Source organism: Moschus berezovskii, chromosome 24 (assembly GCF_049115385.1).
Source record: "Moschus berezovskii isolate FMDL1 chromosome 24, NW_MosBer_1.0, whole genome shotgun sequence".
In the NCBI taxonomy this organism is placed as follows: domain Eukaryota; kingdom Metazoa; phylum Chordata; class Mammalia; order Artiodactyla; family Moschidae; genus Moschus; species Moschus berezovskii.
The window spans coordinates 39847891-39870344 of NC_142483.1; the positions used below are offsets into that span (position 1 = coordinate 39847891).

Sequence of the window (22454 nt, forward strand, 5' to 3'; positions counted from 1 at the left end):
TTCCTTTAAGTAAAAAGGTGGAAGTTCCCCCCTTAATAAGGAAAAGAACAGAAATCATCTGCTGATGTTGCTAAGATCTACACTTAGAATGACATCCATGGGTGAAACTGTGAAGAAGGAAAAAGAAATTTGTGCTTAGTGTGGCTGTCAAACCTCAAACTGTAAAAGTTACAGCCACAGTGTGTGCTAACTGTTTAGTTAAGATGGAAAAGGCTTTAAATTTTTCTAACAAGATACTGAGAGAGAGAAAGAAACCGCCTTCACATCGTGTTTATTACAGCATACTGTTATAATTTTCTGTTTTGTTTTTAGTTATTGTTATCAGCTACTTACTGTGCCCAATTTATAAATTAAACCTTGTCACAGGTATGCATGTCTAGGGAAAAAAACATTTATATAGGGTTTGGTACCAATATATGTGCAGTTTTCAGCTATCCATTGGGAGTCATCAGATATATCCCCTAAGGATAAGGGGAGATTACTATACAGGCAGCATCTTATGCCCCAGATTGAGCTCTACTTCGTAGATAAGGTGTCCCCAAACTCCAGGATCTCATATTTTATTATCTGAAGTGGGGCTGATATAACAATAAGAGAAATAAAATGCACAATAAATGTAACGCACTTGAATCATCCTGAAACCATCTTGCCTCCACTCCAGTCCATGGAAAAATTGTCTTCCATGAAACTGGTCCCTGTGCCAAAGAGATTGGGGACCAGTGTGTAGATCACATGGCACATAAGCCTGTGGGTGCATGTACACACACACTTTTCTGAAAAATGCCTTCTTATTTGCTGAGTCCCTACCCTCTCATAGGGCTTTCCTGGTGGCTCAAATGGTAAAGAATCCGCCTGCCAATGCAGAAGACACAGGAGATTCAAGTTTGATCCCTGGGTTGGGAAAATCCCCTGGAGAAGGAAATGACAACCCACTCCAGTATTCTTGTCTTGACAACTCCATGGACAGAGGAGCCTGGCGGGCTATAGTCCATGGGGTCACAAAGAGTCAGGCACGACGGAGAGACTGACACTTGCACTACTTTACCAAAGGTCATTTGCTCATTCAATAAACATGGAAGACTAACCATGAGCAGACATGGAGCACAGTGCTATGGGATGGTGCATTCCAAACACCACCCTGATTGCCTAAAATCCCCCAAAAAGGCTTATCAGCATAGTTTGGTGGGTCCCATGCCTAGAGATTTTGAAGAGACTCTGTGCTTAACAAGTCACCCAAGTAATTAGAATCCCTATTCCCATGTAGAAAACACTGCAGGGGGGGCGGGCAGGGGAGACAGGGACATCCAGGTGAAAATGGCTCAGAGCTTTTTCTCGGGGAGCAACTAGATAAGTAGGGACAAAGGCAATTCAGCTAATTTTCTGTTGCAGCAGTAATCAGTGAGGTGTCCAAAGTGAACACTGTAGCGTCCCCTGAGAAATCTAAAGCTAAATGGAAGGAAGGTGCCACAGGGTCTTGCTGGTAGGTGCTCATGGGGTTTCTCTTCTAGTTATCTTGTCTGTTTTGTGTCTCAAAGCAATGTCTTTGGAGGAAGGACTCAGCCTGACTATCTCACAACAAGTTCACACTAGAGACTGGAGAAATCAGGCCACTTAGGGAGCTGCCGCTGGCGCCTTTCAGTGGAGGTGGGTAGGTGGGGGATAGGAGGAGTGTGTGTGTGGTGGGTGTGTGTACAGCCTTACTTGGGGCTCTTGACCTACATGTCTTCATGACCTTTCAAAAATATGTCCTCAGCAAGGGGACAACGGTGATGTGACTGTATAAAGCTCTAAGTGAGCTTTTTGCCAAATCAGAGTGTGCCATTTATGGTAACTTTCTGGATAAAAATCACAGTGTATTTGTAGTCATTAATAGCTGTAGTTTATTGACCAATCATTACATGCCAGGGAACATAAGAGCTGTTTTTTTGTAATTCTCATTTAATCCTCTCAAGAACCCCCTGAAATTAGTACTATTACCCTTATTTGATAGATGAAGAAATGAAGCTTAGGAGGGTTAGTACAACCTTTCGAGATTATAAAGAAGTATGGTTGTAAGTGATCCTTGTGTGTATTAAGTTGCTTCAGTTGTGTCCAACTCTTTGCGACCCTATGGACTGTAGCCTGCCAGGCTCCTTTATCCATGACATTCTCCAGGCAAGAATACCGGAATGGGTTGTCATGCCTTCCTCCAGGGAAAGTGATCCTTAATAGATATTATAATCTAACAACAAACAACATACCAAGTTAAGTTGCAAGATTTTTCCTCAACTATTATTTATTATACATACATATTGAATACTCCTTATGTACATAGTCCCTGCTAGATATTATAGGAAAGACTGAAAAATATCATAAATAGCTCTTTTCCTTAACAAGCAGTTCATTTGGTCTTGAGGAAAATCATAAAAGGATAACAAATATGAGCGGTTTTCCTTATTTGTGTTGCACTTTTACAGAGAATGTACTTGGACTGTAGTTGTGTAAGTCACTTCTCCTTAGCCTCCAGGCATAAGGAACACCACTTCACTCACTTTGGTATTCCTAGCACATAGTAGGTACCTAATCGTGTTGGCTGAATCAATAAACTGTTAATCTGGGGGTTGGAAGGCATGAATAAACATTCTAATCCTTTCCTTATTCAGAGGCTCGAGGGTTTCATGCAACTTGCAAATTAACCCGAACTCAGAATAGAACACAGCTATTATTCAGCAAAATAAAAGTTTTCAAAATAATGAGCATATTCCATATGCAACCATTCTGAGGTAGTTTTTAACCAACTTGCCTAAATGTCCCATGAGATGCTAATAAGTTTTTCTCTAAAAAGAAAAAATAATTCCACAGTCAAATACTTTTGGGAAATGCAGGGCTAAATAGGATTATAGGATTTCTTTTCTACAGGAATAATCAGAGCCCGTAACAGACAACTGTGCACTGTGTATAAACCAAAAGATGCAGATGGGATGTTGAATAATATATGGTATATGATCAGCAATATTTTCCAAATTTCATTGACAGCAGAGTGAGGAGAGATTAAAAAAAAAAAAAGAATTAACTGCAGGGCTGGAACTAGGGTGAGTGAGTGAGATACCCAGGCACGACATTTAAAAAAGCCCTCACCTGGAACGTAAGTTGGTGCATCCCCAGTGGGAAACAATATGCAAGTTCCTTAGAAAACTAAAACTAGAACTACTATATGATTCAGTAATCCCACTCCTGGGTATATACCTGGACAAAACAGTAATTCGAAAAGAATTACTATGTTCATATGTTCCCCTATGTTCATAGCAGCACTATTCACAATGCCAAGACATGGAGACAACCTAAATATTCTCAACAGATAAGTGAATAAAGAAGATGTGATACACATATACACTGGAATATTACTCAGCCACAAAAAAGAATGAAATAATGACATTTGCAGCAATATAGATGCAATCAGAGATTATCATACTAAGTCAAGTAGGTCAGAAAAACAAATACAAGTATCATATGATGTCACTTACATGTAAAATGTAAAATATGGCACAAAAGAACCTATCTAGAAAACAGATACAGACTCACAGTATCAAGAACAGTTTTGTAGTTGCCAAGAGGGAGGAGGAGGGAGAGAGATGGACTGGGAATTGGGGGTTGGCAGATGAAAACTATTATATTAAGAATGGATCAACAACAGGATCCTACTGTATAGCACAGGGAACTAAATCCAATATCCTGGGATAAACCATAATAGGAAAGAATATTTAAAAGAAAGAATGTCAGTTCAGTTCAGTTCTGTTGCTCAGTTGTGTCTTACTCTTTGTGACCCCATGAATCACAGCACGCCAGGCCTCCCTGTACAGTATAGATGTGTATGAGTCACTTTGCTGTACAGCAGAGATTGGTATGACATGGTAAATCAACTATACTTCAATTTAAAAAGAAAGAAAGAGGGAGGGAGGTTCAAGAGGAAAGAGACATATGTATACAGAATGGCTGACTCATGTGGATATATGGTAGAAACCAACACAATATTGTAAAGCAATTATCCTCCAATAAAAAAATAAATAAATTTTAAAAAAGAAAGAAGCAAGCCCCCACCTACACAAAAGCGCTTCCACAACCTGAGAGTGAGCTCCTCCTTCAGTTTCACATCCTAGGTACCTTACTGCATCACCCAAGCCCTAATCAGAAAGATGCCTGATACAACCACTGAAAGAACTCTGCCATAAACACAATTAGAGAAATGTTCTCTGCCTATCCTCTATCTGCAGTATCTAGTTAGGGATCATCATCATCATTTTGAAAATGACATAAACATTTCTACACCTTCTTTGACACATTTTACAGCCATTCCGGCTCAGCTTAGGGGTTGTGGACTCTTTCCCCAGCCCTTCCCTGGAGGCAGAGACTTCTATGGAGGTCTGGCCAAGGGCACCAGAACCCAGCCGGTGTTCTGAGCAGAGCCAGGCTGCCCCTTTGAGCTGGTCCAGGGAGAGGAAGTCCAAGTGGAACTGGTCTGTTCCACACACCAGAAGTCACTGGTTGCTCTGTTTCTTTCATTCTTGAAAACAGCAGAGATGAAGCGAAAGTCAACAAAGGATTATCTAAGGACTAGGACAATGCCTGGCACTCATAAATGGAATGAATGAATGAACAAGTGAATGAATGCACATATGAGTCCGACAAAGGTACCTGCCTTCTTTTCAGTCTCTCATCTGAGCCAGATGTTCTGCTTAGATCTTTTGCTGTTTTCCATTTGTACACTTTCTTCAATTTCCTTCTCAATGTAAAGCCCCGTTTGATCTTAGAGCTAATGACTAAATCTGGGTGGGGCAGAGAGCCTGAGAACAAATTGTTTGTTCAAGAAAATGTGTACATTCTACAAACTTCTTCCCCATTTTCTTCCTGGCATTTTTTTTTTTTTTTTTTGACACACCACCCAGCATGTGGGATCTTAGTTCCCCAACCAGAGACTGAACCTGTGTCCCCTGCAGTGGAAATGCAGAGTCTTAACCACAGGACTGCCAGGGAAGTCCCTCTTCCTTTTCCTTTAAATCCATGAAAACAATCATCTTTAAAGGTTCATAGTGACGTACACTCAGATACACTTGATATACTCATGAGTTCAATGTTACTGTAACTCTTACTTCTTTTTTTGATTTAAGAAAAAAAAAAAAAAAAACTCTGGGGTAAACCCAATCCAAATAAATGCAGTAAAATATATGACTTTTAAGATGGCATTCTGAAGTATCAGATAATAAACAAAGCTTTGCTTAGTTATCAATCTAATTAGACTCTAAAAAAAGCAATTGATATTGAATAGTTGTACATTATAGTCCAGTTCACAGAGAAATTAAAAATCAGAAAGGGCATATTTGCAGAATTAAAACAGTGTATTCATTAAATATCTCTGTATTCCCTGGGCAAGAATTCAGGTTTGCTGAAAGTCCCATTAGGAGTTTCACACTCCAGGTCTAGAAAATGGAAAGAATCACGGTGTTTCTGATGACTTAATCTGACTCATTGGTGTTAACGGGTGCTAGGCCTGTGTTGCCTCATGAAATGATCACTTTATCACGCCCCTGATACATTCCTTCTCTTTTCAGTATTTGCCTTTTATGAGACCAGAGTCTTTCAATTAATAATACACATTTTCCCTTGGTGACTAAACTTTTCAACTAGCACTTAAGATGCTAGTAACACATTCAATACTTTCATAATCACCTGGTTGAATTGTTGAGGAAAGTGGCAACATACCCAGCCCACTACATCTAATCCTCCAAACTTCAAACAATAGAGATCAGAAGCTATCAACTTTATATGCTGTTTTTGCATTTTATCTTTACATGTTTTTCAGGAACTATAGTGTTTGGTTTGATTTCAAAGGGTATCCTTCTAGGTAAAGTGAATGAAGGGAGCTGATGTATCAAAAAATAGTCTACAAAACTGTATACTATTCAGTTTAACTCATAACAAGTGCCAAGGTACCAAAAACACCTAGGTGTTAATACTAAATAAAGTACAGATAGTCCAGCCCTTGGCTGCCAATTCAACCTCTTCCTATGTCGCTCGTCCTTCTATCATGACCATCAAATCACAGTGGTTGTGTGACTGGTCCGAGAACATGGCAAGCCCCTTCTCATCTCAGGTCCTTGCAGCCCCTTCTGTCAAATGGCCTTCTCCTGGCTTGTCTCTGATGGTGGCTCCCTCTCACTCCTCAGGTGTTAGCCAGAACATTCCATCTTGAGAAGAGCCAGTGGCCTCCTCATCTCTTGCCTCATTATTTTTCTAGGTACCTTGTCCAATTCCTTCATGGCAGTCACCACATTCTGAAATTAATTGACTTTGTTTACTCATTTACAGTCTACATCCTCCCTCCAGAAGGATAGAGGTTATACTTATATTTCTAGTACCAAACACAGGAAAGCACTAAACTGGGCTAAACTGTGTCCCTCCCAAATTCATATGTTGATGCTGCACTCTCAAGGTGATCATATTTAGAGGTGGGACTTTGGAAGTTAGTGTTCAGATGATGTCATGAGGGTGGGGCCCTTATGATGGGATTAGTGCCCTTATAAGAAGAGACATCAGAGAACTGACAGACTCTTTCTCTTTATCTCTCTGCCATGTGGGGACACATTAAAAAGGCACCTATCTGAAAGCCTGGAAGGGAATTCATGCATGGTCCCTGATCTTGGACTTCCAACCTCCAAAATAAATTTCTCTTGTATAAATCACCCAATCTATAGTATTACATCACAGCAGCCCAAGCAGACCAATACAGCATTCAATAAATCTTTGTTGAATGAATGAATATATGATCTGTATGTAATCAAGAGTTAACTACACTTTATAATATGAATAGTTCTGGGATGATTTTTAAAGTGTCAGTTGGCTAGGGTTTCATACTCTATTTTTTAGGCCATTGTGATGTGGAACTTTATTAAACATGCTTGTCTACTTTTCTTTGTTACTCTTATCACAAGTTCCTATTACTGCTAAATTTTATTGAAAGATATATTCAGGCAAAGTCCATTTGCACAGCTGGCCACCAGATCAGATGTCTAAACTAACCAGGCTTATCTGTCAAACAACTTTTATTTTATTTAAAAAAAATACTGGACAATTGTTTGAATTGTTCAAAAGTTTCAGCACCATGTAGACAAAACTGCAAAACCCTGAACACCTCCATAGAACTGCATGATTCTTTGTGTGATGAATTTATGCAGGTTAATTCTAAAAACTTCTATAACTTTTCTTAGATTCTAAAGGAAGGTAATTTAAAATGAGTCTCATTTTTTCTAGTCATAACAATTCTTATAAACATGAATTCATATTCCTCAGAATCTACTTATCTTTTAATATACTTTAAAAACTAAAACTTAAGATTTTATCTACTTATTCAAAAAAACACCTGTTGGGTTACTCTAGACAACATCACCATACTGGGGAAGGATGACATAGGTCAATGCTACCATTTTCTGGGTGAAAAGCTAAGGGCTCTAAAATTGCTTCCCTGCTTGCTGGTCCAAAGAGCAACCAACAGTTTGTATAGAACATACACCCAGTCTTAGAATCTGAGGTCACCTTCAGTACATTTTTCAGAGAAAATGACTGTATTGCTAATGTCCAAATTACATCTATGTGACAAAATGCTTAGATATGCTACGCAATTCTGCATGTGTGCTCAGTCGTGTCCAACTCTTCACAACCCCATGGACTATAGCCCACCAGGCTCCCCTGTCCATAGAATTCTCCAGGCAGGAATACTGGAATGAGATGAGAGTTCCTCCTCCAGAGATCTTACCAGCCCAGGAATCAAATCCACATCTCCTGTGTCTCCTGAACTGGCAGGCAGATTCTTTACCACTGAATCACCTACTGGCACTCTACTAAGAAAAATAGATAGTATCAACAAGTATTAATAGAACCAGTACCATGTGCCAGGCACTGTCATCAGTATTTTAAACACATTATCAGGTTTGATCCTCAGAATGACTCTGAGGTAGCTATTATCATTACCCCACTCTACAGATGAGCAAACTGAAACTTTGAGTAAGTCAGTCACACAAGTCTCTCACATCCCTGTCAGTCTCACTGCACCAAAGGGCTGGCTAACCCCTAACAATACTACCCAGTTCTCTTGGGCCTCATAACCTTATTTATCAATCCCTGTTTAATGAAAGCCTTACTCTTTGAGAGCACTGGTCAGTCACAAACCTGTCCCTGTTGTGGTAGAAAAGAAAGGGTACTACTCAAGAAAACTGTATGAGTGAGGTCTGAAGAAACTTGGTTTAAGTACTTAAGACAACAAATTATTTTCCACTTCAAATGCACTTGTTTGTAGGGAAATAAAAAGCATGATCATTTCAAATAATTCTGTCTACTCATTGAACAGTTGACCAAAGGAAATGCATGCAATATTCACCTGACCTAGTTCAAGTTTCTTATATCGTTCAAAGGAATAAAATCAACCCTGAGAACTGTAAGTTTCTTGAATTCAGTCATGACAATTTTGTTCACAAAGCATGTGTCTGGTACGTGGAAAACTCTCAGTACAATTTTCCCTCAGAATCCACAAGGGACTTGCTCTAGGACACCTCCCACCCACACAAATACCAAAATCTGAGGAACCTCAAGTCCCTTATATAAAATAGTGTGAGTGAAAGTGAAAGTCGCTCAGTCGTGTCCAACTCATTGAAACCCCAAGGAATTCCCCAGGCCAGAATACTGGAGTGGGTAGCCTTTCCCTTCTCCATGGGATCTTCCCAACCCAAGGATAAAACCCAGGTCTCCTGCATTGCAGGTGGATTCTTTACCAGCTGAGCCACAATTTGCATATAACCTAAGCAGCTCCTGTTGTCAATTTTAAATCATCTGCAGATTACTTACGACACCGAACACAATGTAAACGCTATGTAAATAGTTGCCAGTTAGAGACAAATTCAAGTTTTGCTTTTTGGAACTTTGTGGAATTTTGAGTGATGTGTTGAATCTGCAGATGTGGAACCCACAGATACAGAGCTGACTGCAAATGTTTTTGTTAAATAAATACTGCAATCCCTTAAATTTTCTTTAATTAGTAGCTTCCCTGGTGTCTTAGGTGGTAAAGCATCTGCCTGCCATGCAGGAGACTGGGGGTTGATCCCTGGGTCAGGAAGAGCCCCTGGAGAAGGGAACGTCTACCCACTCCAGTATTCTTGCCTGGGAAATCCCTTGGACAGAGGAGTTCATGGGGCCACAAAGAGTCAGACATGACTAAGCGACTAACACACACACACACACAAACCTCAAACTACCTCCCTCTATATGTCTATGAGCAGTAAAGTTTTATTAATTAAATCTTTTTCTTCAGCTGGTTTGCAATTATTTTCTAGATTTCTCCATGCTTTCTTACTAACAAGGTGGTCTGGACCCTAATCATCTTTGTTTGTTATCAGTGCTGCACTGCTAAACACAGAAAATGAGAGGAAAATGTGTCTCTCCTATTGATGCATGAATGCGTTCTGTATATAATGTAGGATGGATAGCTAAAATCAGAGCTATAAAATTTCAATTGGTAGGTCTCTTCTGGTGGAAACAAAAAAACCTGGTCATTGGAAAGGGTGGTGGGATTCAGATGCTAATTTATAACCATTGTCTGCTATAGTCATTGCTGGAACTACTCAGATAGCAAAACTTGGCTGGGCTCCCTAATGCTACCCAAACCCTCTCCCCACCCTTTCCTCGCTGTGGAGTGGGTGCTCCAGGGACTTAAGCAGGTCTGAGAGCAGAGCTGTAAAAAGTGTGGTCCCTTATGGCAATGAACTGCCTCTGACCCTAGCTTCCAGCATGGTAGCTGCCCACTTCAAGGAAAACTTAAACCTCCACCAAAGAAGCCACTTTGATGAATTACAAGCTGCCTCTCACACACCTCCTGAATACTAAAATAACACTTCTCTCTATACCTTGCATGACTCTAAGTTCCATTTTTATCACCAAACCAAAAATGAAGGTGTACATTCTCTTGTTGTTTAGTCACGAAGTCGTGTCCAACTCTTTGGCAACCCCATGGACTGTGGCTCACCAGGCTTCTCTGTCCATGGGATTTCCCAGGCAAGAATGCCGATGTGGGTTGTCATTCCCTTTTCCAGACGATCTTCCCAACCCAGGGATCAAACCCACATCTCCAGCAGTAGCAGGGAGGTCTTTTACTCCTGAGCCACCAGGAAGACCTTGCTACTCACATATCATGAGTATGATCTGGGAGCTTCATTAGAAATGCAGAATCTCAGGCCTAACCCCTGACCCAGTAGGAGAGAATCTCAATTGTAACAAGATGTCCAGGAGATTTGTATGTAGAGTAAAATGTGAAAATCACTGCCCTGAAAGGTACATGAGGGAGGGGGATATTCTCTAAAAGAAGAGAACGGCACACTTTGGTGCAAGTCCTTTCTCCAAAATAAATGTCACTTGTTGGGCGCCCAAAGCACCTCTTCTTCAACTCTCGTTCTCCCTGTGTGCGTGATTAGCACACTAGCACCTATTTGACAGACTAGAATCCAAACCTTTACTATCCTTTATTTTGTCAACTCCCTGTACTGGCTTTGTCTTTCACATCTTTCGTTACTACCAATTGGTTTCTTCCTTCTGATCCCTACACACCTTTTCATCTCTAGTAAGAGGCAGTTTTCAGATTTCCTTGGTAGTCCAGTGGTTAAGAATCTGCCTTGCTATGCATGGGTTGTGGATTCAATCCCTGGCTGGGGAACTAAGATCCCACATGCACAGAGCAACTAAGCACGAGCACCACAACTCTTGAGCTCACGCGCCACACAGAGAGAGTCTGTGCGCTGCAAGAAAAGATTCCGCAGGACACAGTGGAGATCCTGCGTGTCACAGCTGAGACTCCATGCAGAAAAATAACTACATAAATAAAATAAAAAACCCTCACATTTTGGGGGAAAAAAAAGAGGCAGTTATCTGGGGGATTTCTGCTTACAGATCAGATGTATAGGGTTACAAGAGACTGTCATTCTCACCCTAACAATCAAAACAAACCAGGAAAGCCCAAAATAATCATCAATTTTTAAAACCCATCAGAGAAATTGAGGCCACCAATTAACCTAAATGAACTAAACTCAAAATGACAAGCTCTACACAGGAGAGAAAAGACCCAGAGCCATTTTCGTCTCTGGTGAAATGACAGAAGGAAAAAGAGTTTGTGATCGGTGGAGAATTCAGCTGAAGTTTCACCAAACTGGTCACAGCTGCCCATGGACTGAGAAGCTGTAGCCACAAAGCTAATCTACACCTACCTATCTAACCTGTCTCAGGAGACGTCACTCAGGGATAGAAGTAGTTCACCGAAGCTGGTGGCAGGGAAGAAGGGCTGAGAAGGAATCCCTGAGGTATTTGAGGCTTTCACAGAGACTAGGGAGATGCTAAGACCTACAGGGAACAAAAAGTCTGGAAGACTTTAGAGGTGAAGAAAGCAGGAGGCAAAAGTCAAAGAGAAATAAAAAAAGCTAGCAGTTGGGCAGTAAAGCAAAGAGTGACTTCCCACAAGTCTGAAATCTCCTAGCTTGGTTTTGAAGAATAGGCAGGTCTCAAGAATCTTGTCAGTGCTCAGATCTCAGGCCCTGATGAAGGGAAAGTCCTATCTCACCCTCAAAACACTTGAAAGTGGTAATGAAGTGAATCAAAGTAAAGCTACAATTAAGCCCAGATCCTGATCAAGTATAGGTCACACTGACTCAGCCTCTCATATCAGAAAAGAATTGTTTGGGGAGGTTACTATTACTTACTTTGAGGTTTCCCAGGTGGTGCAGAATCTGCCTGCCAATGAAAGAGACCCCAGAGATGCAGGTTCAATCCCTGGGTCGGGAAGATCCCCTGGAGAAGGAAATGGCAACTTGCTCCAGTATTCTTGCCTAGAGAATTACATGGACAGAGGAGCCTGGTGGGTGACAATCCATGGGCTCACAGAGTTGAACACGACTCAGCACACATGCACACACACTCACTTTACTTACTTTGTACATTTTTTTTTCCTATAAATATTCAACATGCGATAAGAAATTCAAGATCTATGGGAAAATAAGAACATGCATCTCATGGTTAATACAGAAGAGAAACAACAGAAACAGAACCAGAAACAGCTCAGAGGCTGAAATGATCAAACTAGTATTACAGCACAAAATTCCTATGATATAAAAGTATCAAAAGATCTCATGGAAAGGAAGGCAACGTGCATGAAGAGATGGGGAATTTCATCAGAGTAATGGAAACCAGAAAAAAGGAACCACATGGAAATGCTAGAAATGAAAGAGACATGATCTCACAAATAAATTCATTATATAAGCTTAGTTGCTGACTCAACAGCAGAGGAAACTGAGCAGCTGATAACGTTTGGGCTACTTTCCAACAATTCAACATACATGTAAATAGTGAAAAGAAATAAGAGAAGAAGGACAACGTGGCAGAAGAAATCATTGAAACTTTGTTGGCTAACACTTACCCAAACTGGTGAAAAAAATATCAAGTCACAGAACCAAGAAACTCAGCACACCCCAAGTAGAATAAATATAGAGAAAACCACACCTAAATAAATCTAGCCAGACTGTTGAAAAGCAACAGCAAGTGAAATCTGAAAAGCAGCCAGAGGGGAACAGAAGACATAAATTTTAGGCTAAAGGTATAAATAACAGGTGACTCTTGAGTAGAATCAATGGAGGCCAGAAGAAAATAGAACCTCTTTAAAATGCTAAAAGAATAACACTGTCAAATTCCATATCCAGTGAAAATATATTTCAAATATACTTCAAAAACGAAATAAAGTCATTATCAGACAGAAAATTTGGGAGAATTCATCTCCACCAGACCAATACTACAAGAAAAGCTTACATTTGCTTTTCAGAATGAACAGAAAGGAAACCAAAAGGAAACTCATATCTGCAAGAAGTGAAGAGTATCAAAAAGGATAAGTATATGGGCAAATGTCAAAGACATTTTCAAAGTAATATGTTTTCATTTTTGTCTATCTATCTGTGTATGAAAGAGTATTTTAGACGACTACTGACTGTTTTGGGCTTCTCTGGTGGCTCTGATGGTAAAAGAATCTGCCTGCAGTGAAGAAGACCCAGGTTTGATCCCTGGGTCAGGAAGATCCTCTGGAGAAGGGAACAGCTACCCACTCCAGTATTCTTGCCTGAAGAGCCTGGTGGGCTACAGTCCATGAGGTCACAAACAGTTGGACACGACCGACTGACCGTTTAAAGCAAGTAACAATAGCGACTTCCCTGGCAATTCAGTGGTTAAGAATGTGCCTCCATCGTTGGGGGCACAGGTTCGCTCCCTGGTCGGAGAACTAAGAGCCCACATACCACAAGCATGGCCAAAAATCAAACAAACACCAACATTTTGAAATTTGTAGCATATTACAGGTAAAATGTAAAATAACAATAGCATAAGGGTCAAGAGGAAGAATAAAAAGAATTGAATTGTTGTAAGGTTTTTACACAACCATCAAGTTGTACAGAAGCACTTTGCAGTGCATTATTTGAAGGTAGGCTGTGATAACTTAAAGATACAGATCATAACCTTTGGAGCTGAAACTTCTATCTTCAGCATCTGAGAACTTATCAGACATGCAAACTTTTGTTTGCTCTATCACATACTGAATAAGAAACTGTGGGTATGGCCCAGAAATCTGTGTTTTAATAAGACCTTCTAACACAGGTAAAATTTAAGAACAACTGCTCAACAATAGCCACTAGCATATACCATAAAGAAGTGTTCTTAAAACACAGGAGATAAGATGGAATGACTAAAAAAAATTCAACACATCCAAAGAAGGCAGGAAAATCAGAATAGAAACAAAGCATAAATGAGATAAGCAGAAAACAAGTACCAAGTTGGGGGATTTAAATCCTTATTAATGATTATCTCAAATATAAATATATTAAACACGCCAATCAAAAGGCAGATTGTTGAATTAATATAAAAGCAAAATCCAACAATAGGCTGTTTACAAACATACAATTCAATGATAAAGACAGAGGTTGAACTTCCCTGGTGGTGCAGTGGAGAAGAATCTGCCTGCCAATGCAGGGCACATGGGTTCGAACCCTGGTCCGGGAAGATTTCACATGCTGTGGGGAACTAAAGCCCATGTGCAACAACTACTGAGCCCCTGTGACACAGCTACTGAAACCCATGAGCTCCAGGGCCCAAACACCACAACTCCTGAGCCCTTGTGCTGCAACTACTGAAGCCCACGTGCCCAGAACCGGTGCCCCACAACACAAGAAGCCCCCACAGTGAGAGACCTGTGCACAGCAACAAAGAGTGCCCCTCTCACTGCAACAAGAGAAAGCCAGCACGCAGCAACAAAGACCAAAGCAGCCAGAAATAAATAATGTTTTTTTTTTGTAAAAGACACAGGTTGAAAGCGTAAGGGGAGCAAGAACACACATCATGCCAACACTAAATATAAAAAACATGTAAAGCTATATTAATATCAGAAAAAGCATACTTCAGGACAAGAATATTACTGAAGGGACTTCCCTGGTGGTCCAACAGTTAAGAATCCACCTTGGAAAGCAGTGGATGTGAGTTTCATCCTTGATTGAGAACTAAGATCCCTCATGCCATAGAGCAGCCAAGCTTGAGAGCTGCAACCACTGAACCCAAGAACCACAAATAGAGAGAAGGCCACACGCCACAATAAAAAATCTCACACACTGCAACTAAGACCCATGGTCAGTCAGTCAGTCAGTCAGTTCAGTCACTCAGTCGTGTCCGACTCTCTGCGACCCCATGAATCACAGCACGCCAGTCCATCACCAACTCCCGGAGTTCACTCAAACTCATGTCCATAGAGTCGGTGATGCCATCCAGCCATCTCATTCTCTGTCGTCCCCTTCTCCTCCCGCCCCCAATCCCTCCCAGCATCAGAGTCTTTTCCAGTGAGTCAACTCGTTGCATGAGGTAGCCAAAGTATTGGAGTTTCAGCTTTAGCATCAGTCCTTCCAATGAACACCCAGGACTGATCTCCTTTAGAATGGACTGGTTGGATCTCCTTGCAGTACAAGGGACTCTCAAGAGTCTTCTCCAGCACCCAAGGTAGCCATGAATAAATAAATATTTTACAAAGAGTATTACTGAAGAGAAAGAGGGAAATTTTTAATAAGAGGACATTATCAAGAAGACCTATCAATCCAAAATGTGCAGGCAACTATGAAGAAAGTTCCAAGATGTATAAAGCGGAAGTTGACAGAAATGGACAAATCTACAATTATAGTTGGAGAGATTTTAACACTTCTATTTTGGACAAAAAATCAGCATAGAGATATCTTTGCAACTCCATGGACTGTAGCCCGCCAGGCTCCTCAGTTCACAGGATTTTCCAGGCAAGAATACTGGAGTGGGTTGCCACTTCCTTTTCCAGGGGATCTTCCCACCCCAGGGATCAAACCCAGGTCTCCTGCATTGCAGGCTGACTCTTTACCATCTGAGCCACCAGGGAAGCCTTTATTTGAACAGCACTATCAACCAACTTGACCCAAAGGACTTAATAAAATATTGCACCCAACAACTACAGCATACATATTTTTTCCAAACCCACAGGAAACATTCATCAAGCTAGACTATATGCTCAGCAATGAAAGATAGTTTAATAAATGTCAAAGAATTAAAATCAAATTGAGTATACCTTCTGACTCAAAACTAATAAATTAGAAACCAATATAGAAAGATACCTGGCATTACACACCTATTTGGACAAGCTAAAGTTTAAAACATTTAGTTGCTCAGTTGTGTCTGACTCTCTGCAACCTCGTGGACTGTAGCTCACCAGGCTTTACTGTTCATGGGACTGTCTAGGCAAGGATACTGGAGTGGGTTGCCATTCCCTTCTCCAGGGGCTCTCCCCAACCCAGGGATGGAACCCTGGTCTCCTGCATTGCAGGCAGATTCTTTACCATTGGAAGGACTGATTTTGAAGCTGATGTGAAGAGCCAACTCACAGGAAAAGACCCTGATGGTGGGAAAGACTGAGGGCAGGAGGAGAAGGGGACAACAGAGGATGAGATGGTTGGATGGCATTATCGACTCAATGGACATTGAGCAAACTCCGGGAGATAGTGAAGGACCCGGAAGCTTCATGTGCTGCAGTTCATGGGGTCACAAAGAGTCGGACATGACTGGGTGACTGAACAAGTTAAAAAAAAAAACAATTGTGACAAGACCAAATACTGGTTGGGACACAGAGAACCTAGATTTCTCAAACATTGCAACTGGGAATGTAAAATGGTACAGCTACTCTGGCTAGTAGTTTGTCATTTTCTTAAAAACCAAATGCATATTACTATATGAGGAATTATACTCCTGGGCACTCATCCCAGAGAAGAAAGCTTTTGGTGTCTACCCAAAAGCATGTCGAAAAAGGTTCACAGTAGGTTTATGTCTAATAACAGAAAAAAATGGAACTCAAATGTCCTTGAGTGGATGAATAATTAAATTGTGGCACATCTACAGCATGGAATATCACTCATCAATAACAAGGAAACTTACTAGTGGGACTTTCTTGGTGGTTGGTACCTAAGACTCTGCTCCCAATTCCTGTGTTCCATTCCTGGTCAGGGGACTAGATTCCATGTGTGGTAACAAAAAGATCCAACATGCCACAACTAAAACTCGGCACAGCCAAATAAGCAAATGACAAAACAATATTTTTTTAAAAAAAAAGAGACTTAATATTGATACACACAACCTCTTGGATGGATCTCAAGAGACTTAACAATGAGCAGAAAAAAATTTAACCTCAAACAGTTACATACCACAGGATTCCATTTTTATAACATTCTTAACATGATATTACAGATAGAGAGCATTCTAGTGGTTACCAGACATTAGCAATGGGAGAAGAGAAGGGAACAGGTCTGATAATAAAGAGGCAGCAGCTGGGAACTTTGTAGTGATATGACAGTTTTGCATCTTGATGAGGTGGTTGTTATACTAATCGACGTGTGTGATAAAATTGCATAGAACCCTATATACACACACGAAAGTGAATGCATGGAAAACTGGTAAAAACTGAAAACTCTCTGTAGTTTGTATGTATGTTAATTTCCTTGTTTGAATATTATGTTATAGTCATGTAAGATGTTACCATTGGGGGAAATTAGGTGAAGGATACATGCAACTTTTCTAAATTATTTTCATAACTTCCTGTGGTTCTCTAATTATTTTAAAAGAAAAAGGAAAAAGTTATCTGGAAAATTTACAAATATTTGGGAATTAAACAATACCCTTCTAAATAACCTGTGAATCCAATAAAAGTCACAAAGACTAATACAACATATTTTGACCTGAATGATAAGGAAAATACAAATACTAAATACTGTGGAATGCTGGGAAAGCAGGGTTTAGAGGAAATTTTCTAGCTTTGGATATTTATAATAAGAAGAAAGGTTTAAGATCAATGATAATATTTTACATCTAAAGAAACTAGAAAAAGTAGACCAAGTTAAATATAAAAAACCAAAAGAAAAGGAATAAGAAAAATAAGAGGAAATTGATAAACTATAAGGTGAACAGATAGCAGAATAAATCAATAAATTCAAAATTCTGGATAATTGCAAAAATTAATATAATTAATTGATAAGTCTCTTGGTAAGATGATCAAGAATAAAAAGAAAAACTAACAAACATTTTAAAAGAAGTAAAAAAGATTTGTCACTATAGATTACATAAACATTAAAAGGATAACACTATCCAATATACTGACAACTTTAAAGATAATAGACAAATTTCATGAAAAAAAATTACCAAAGCTGATAAAAGAAATGAAAATTTTAAATAGCCTGAAATCTATTAAAATGTATTCATGGTAAAAGCATTCCCCCCACAAAAAACCTCTAGGCCCAGTGAGCTTCTCCTACTATTTAGGAAAGAAATAGTACCAACCCCACTTAACATCTTTCAGAAAAGAGATAGGCTATTTCCCAAATTGTTTTGTGAGACTAGCATTACTTTGATGCTAAAACCTGACAAAGATTACCAAAAAAAGAAAAACTACAGGTAATTACCCTTTACAATCATAGCCATGAAAATCCTTAATATATATTATTAGCTAATTAAATCTAACAATAAAAATAAGGATAACACATTGATCACAATAGGCTTACCTTAGGAATTCAAGGTTGATTGAACACTAAAATTGTAATTCATGATATTAACAAAATGAAACAGAAAAGCCACATGACTGTTGTGTTGGATGCAGAAAAAGTACCTGACAATTTCAACATCCTTTTATGATAAACTCTCTGAGCAAACTAACAATAGCAGAAAACTTCCTCAACTGGATGAAGGAACTACAGCTCACCAACACATAACATGATGCATATCAACAAAACTCTGAATATTTTTCCTACAATTGAACATAAAGCAAGGATGTCCTGAAAGGTGACACCATTTGAACTCATTCATTTGAATACACCATTGAACTCATCCAGGACCAGCAGCTTTATTTTTTAACATTTCTATAAGTGATCTGGAAGATCTGCAAGTGTGTAGATGCCATTGATGTCTTTCTGGTGGGGACAAGCCAAAATGTCAGCACTCTCTCTATTGCAGAGAATGTTTCCAAATTGTTGATCAGGATGTATCGATAGATCGAAAACTCAATTTAGTAAGTAAAACCAAAATATTCTTTAAAATTTACCAGACAAGACTAGAATATGTTAGAATGAATATATCAAAGAGAAATTATTTTGTAAATTTTTTGTCTGAAATCCATTAGGCTGGCTTTTTCCTAAATGGTTTAAATTTTTCTTCCAGTGAGCCATGGTGCTCAGCGTATGGGAAAGAGAATAGTGGTCGCAAATATTGGTAGTGATCCCAAACAAGCCTTGGCTGCCCTGTGTTTCAGTATACTTCTGGGAGTGTGTGTGAGTGCTTGTACATGTTGAGTCATGATGTAAAATGTATTTCTTACCGTGAACTGTGGTAGAAAAAAAATTGTGAGACTTCATCAACTTGCAAAAAGTGATGATATATGTATGTGTGGATATATGCAGGGGTCTGTGGGTTCTAATTTCCTGCTAGGAGGGGCCTGCCTAACTATTTCCAACACACAGCATCAGACCACCAAAATGTTGCGCCTCACTAGTAAAGAAAAATCTTGTCCTTACTTGTCCAAAATTATGATCTCTGTACACTGAGAAGAAACAAAACAGAGGCGAGGGCTACAAACTATCAGGATTACCCAGTGCAGCTGCCCAGTGCTGCCTTGCACTCTCTAGAGGATGCTTTCACACAGACTGCAATGTGAATGGCTCCCCCTGGAGTTGAGCAGTGCACAACCAAAGAGCCTGACCAGGCAACCTCAAGTATAGTGGTTAAGAGCTCAAGCTTTGGAGTCCAACAAACCTGGGGTTCAATTCCAGATCTAATCTCAGGCTATATACCTGAGGCAGGTAATTTAACCTCCCTGAGCCCCAATTTCCTCAGGAGGACACATTATATATTCCTGGACTTAGTTCAGTGCCCAGCACGTTGTGGTTCTCAATAAATGTGTTAAATAAACATAAAAATGAGCTAATGACTGCCCAGTAAGGTGGCGGTGAGAAGTAAATGAGCATGTAAAATGTTTTTACATTCAGTCTAAAAACTAGCACCCGGTAAGCACTAAACCAACTATCTACAAAAGATGACAAACTGAAATATTAAGATTCTTCAGGATGAAAAGATGCATGAGGAGAAGGAATTATTTTGTTTAATTCAATAAAAAATAATCATAAGCTTTGAGAAAAGAGAAACATTAAAAGTAATATAACCTGGTACAGTAGCACTTTGGTAAGGTGGGGATAATCCTTGATGCTTGAGAGTACATTTGGAACAAACAAAAGGTAGGAAACGATCTATTTTGCTATCTCCCATTGTAGGTCAGGTAAGGGCAAAAAGTATAGATAACTTCAAAGCATTCTAGGAATGATACTGAGCTCTGAGCCGTGGAATCTGAACTGTTTGGGTTCACTCCTGGTTGTGGGGGGGTGCTAGGGGAGAGTGACCGCTGGGGGACCATGTGTTCCATCCTTCCCTGGTACTTATTTCCTGGTGAAACTGTGCTTCAGACACAGTCATGACAATTCTTCATTCACCCCTATTAAATTCTCACAGTGGAGCAGGTCACCCTAGACTGAAAGCACAAACCCAGGACTGACTCCTGTCCCCTCCTGCCGGTGGTCCTGCTTGCCCCCTTCCTGGCAGGAAGCCGCATCACCTCCAGAGAGATGGCTGATAACAGGAGCCAGCAAAAGTACATTCCAGGACAGAGGGATGCTGAGCCCCCAGGCGAGGTCAGGCCAGTCAGCACTTAGAAAAGGAGGCACTTCTCACACTTGCTAATGAGTTTGACGCTTGTGAAACATAAACAGGAAGTGGGAGCTCTCCAAAGCAACCTGAAGGAAATCCACTCCCACTTTGGTCAACGTGTGAATCCCAGATCTCTAGGTTGTCAAGGACACTGCCAATTAAGACTGAGCCCACCCCTACCCGCCCCCTCAACTGTACCCGAGGCTGATCTTCACTAGGTCCCAGCACTGACCCCGTTTTGTTGTTGTTGTTTTTAGTCCTTCCCACAGCCAGTCACTCGGCAGCGGGGTGACTGACCCGAGGCGCGGTGGGAAAGGCTCACAGTCATCTCTCAACTCCCCGAACTTACAGGGCAGGGCAGCACAGAGGTCAGTGAAATCCCCAGCCAGGCCTTATTTTAGTCATGAATTTCCACTGGCTCCCTCCTCTGACAGCATCAGCGCTGCTCACAGAGCGGGCTTGGAGTTTCAGCTGTTTTCCCTGCTCCAGGCAGAGTTAGAAGGTCACAGAGGCCGGACTTTTCCGGGGGAGTAGGTGGGGGCCTCGGGCGGCAGCAGTGAGATTGCAGAGATCTGCAGCCGCTTGGAGGAGGCCCTTCTGCCCCAGGCTCCGGGCGATGGGTTAACGTCTCCGCTTTCCTCCTCTGCCCAGACATTGTGGTTCACATTAAATTTTTAAAAAGAATTTTTTTTAATACCAAAAAAAATTTTTTAAGCCCACACTTTCTATCTTTTCTTCCCCCTTCTTTCCGCCAGCAGCACCGATATAATTTTCCCAGTACTGCCTTCCCCTCATTTCCCAGGGTAAGCCCTTCTCAGAGGTTCCTGTGAATTCAAGAGCAGCATCTATGTTCGATTCACCTACAGTGTATCTGGCAGCGTATCTAAGCACAAGGCCTGGCCCAGGGTAGGGGGCTCAACCAGTGCTTGTCGAGTGAATGAACGCTAAGGCGTCAGCGTGATGGGCAGTTTCTCCAAGTCTCTCTTTTCCCTCCTGGCCCGGGTGCAGACCGCACACAGCGCCACCGAAGTCCCCGGCAGGAGGGAGATGGCCGACCCCGACCCCCGGGAGCTCCTGTGCTCGGGGGCGGAGAGGGGGGCGTCTCGGTCCCCGGCCAGGGCAGAAGGACTCGCAGTCAGGAGCGCTGCGGCCCAAGCCCGGGCCAGGTGAAGTGTCAGGCCCCGGGCTGCCGCAGGGCAAGCGCCGCTGCCGCGGTTGTGTAACGTTGCAGCCCAAGGGGAGGGGACCCGAGCGCCTCTGCTCCAGTGGGGGCAAAGGAGAGAGGAAACGCAGGGCATCGCGCCCGGTCTCTTTCTGTGCTTGATCGGCCTAAGTGTGGGCCGGGGGGGGGGGGTTGGGGGCACGGGGGCACCCTGGGGGGGTGCGCAAGTGGGTATCCGCCGGCACGCAAGCCGCGCCCGGGGAGCGCAGCTCCAAGGGAGCCAGGGGCCCGCGGCGCACAGCCTAGCGGGTCAGGTGCGCGCAGCGTGCTCCGCGGCGGCCTCGGCTGCCCCTGCGCTTGGCTGCCAGCCCGCTTCCCATGGGGTGACATCCGCCCCGCCCCTCGGTCCCTCCCCGCGGCGGGCGATTCCTGGACTCGGGGCCGAGGGGTGGGGGCAGGGAAGCCGGCGCGGAAAGAAACCCCAGCCTCTGGGGAAGGCAGGGGGGCCGGGCGACTCCCTCCGCGGCGCGCTGGTTCCTCCGAGCGGGCAGCGCGCGGGGAGGGGGGAGGAGGAAGAGGGTTGGGCTGGAGCGAGCGAGGGGATATTCCTCTCCCGGCTTGAGTCAGACGCGGGCGGATCCGTCCTCCCCCGTTCCCTCCCAGGAGACGGGAACTTACTTCATTTCCCTGGGGCAGGTTCGCCCACGTTCCCAACCTCCCCCCACCTCCCCGGCTCCCTGGCCCCTTGCAGCTTCCGCGACCCCCGCCCAGCCAGGCAGGACCCAGACCGCCCTGCCAACCCCCTCTTCGGGGAAAGGCAGCCGCAGACACCTGGGGGCCGGGGCGGGGGGTGGGGGCTCCCTCGCCGCCGCGGGAGCGTTGTCCAACACGTGAGACTCATGTGATGAAGCCGGGGGAGGGCGGGCAGGTCGCTCCTTCCCTCCCCGGCAGCGGC

The 22454-nt window shown here is 42.2% G+C and overlaps 1 long non-coding RNA gene and 1 pseudogene across 3 annotated transcripts in view; both read right to left on the minus strand.

Moving 5' to 3' along the window:
* LOC129548040 (uncharacterized) overlaps positions 1–22454 on the minus strand; it is a 147360-nt gene that overhangs the window by 123518 nt on the left and 1388 nt on the right. The gene's annotated exons all lie outside the window — the stretch shown is intronic.
* On the minus strand, positions 17649–22400 carry LOC148774036 (uncharacterized; annotated as a pseudogene).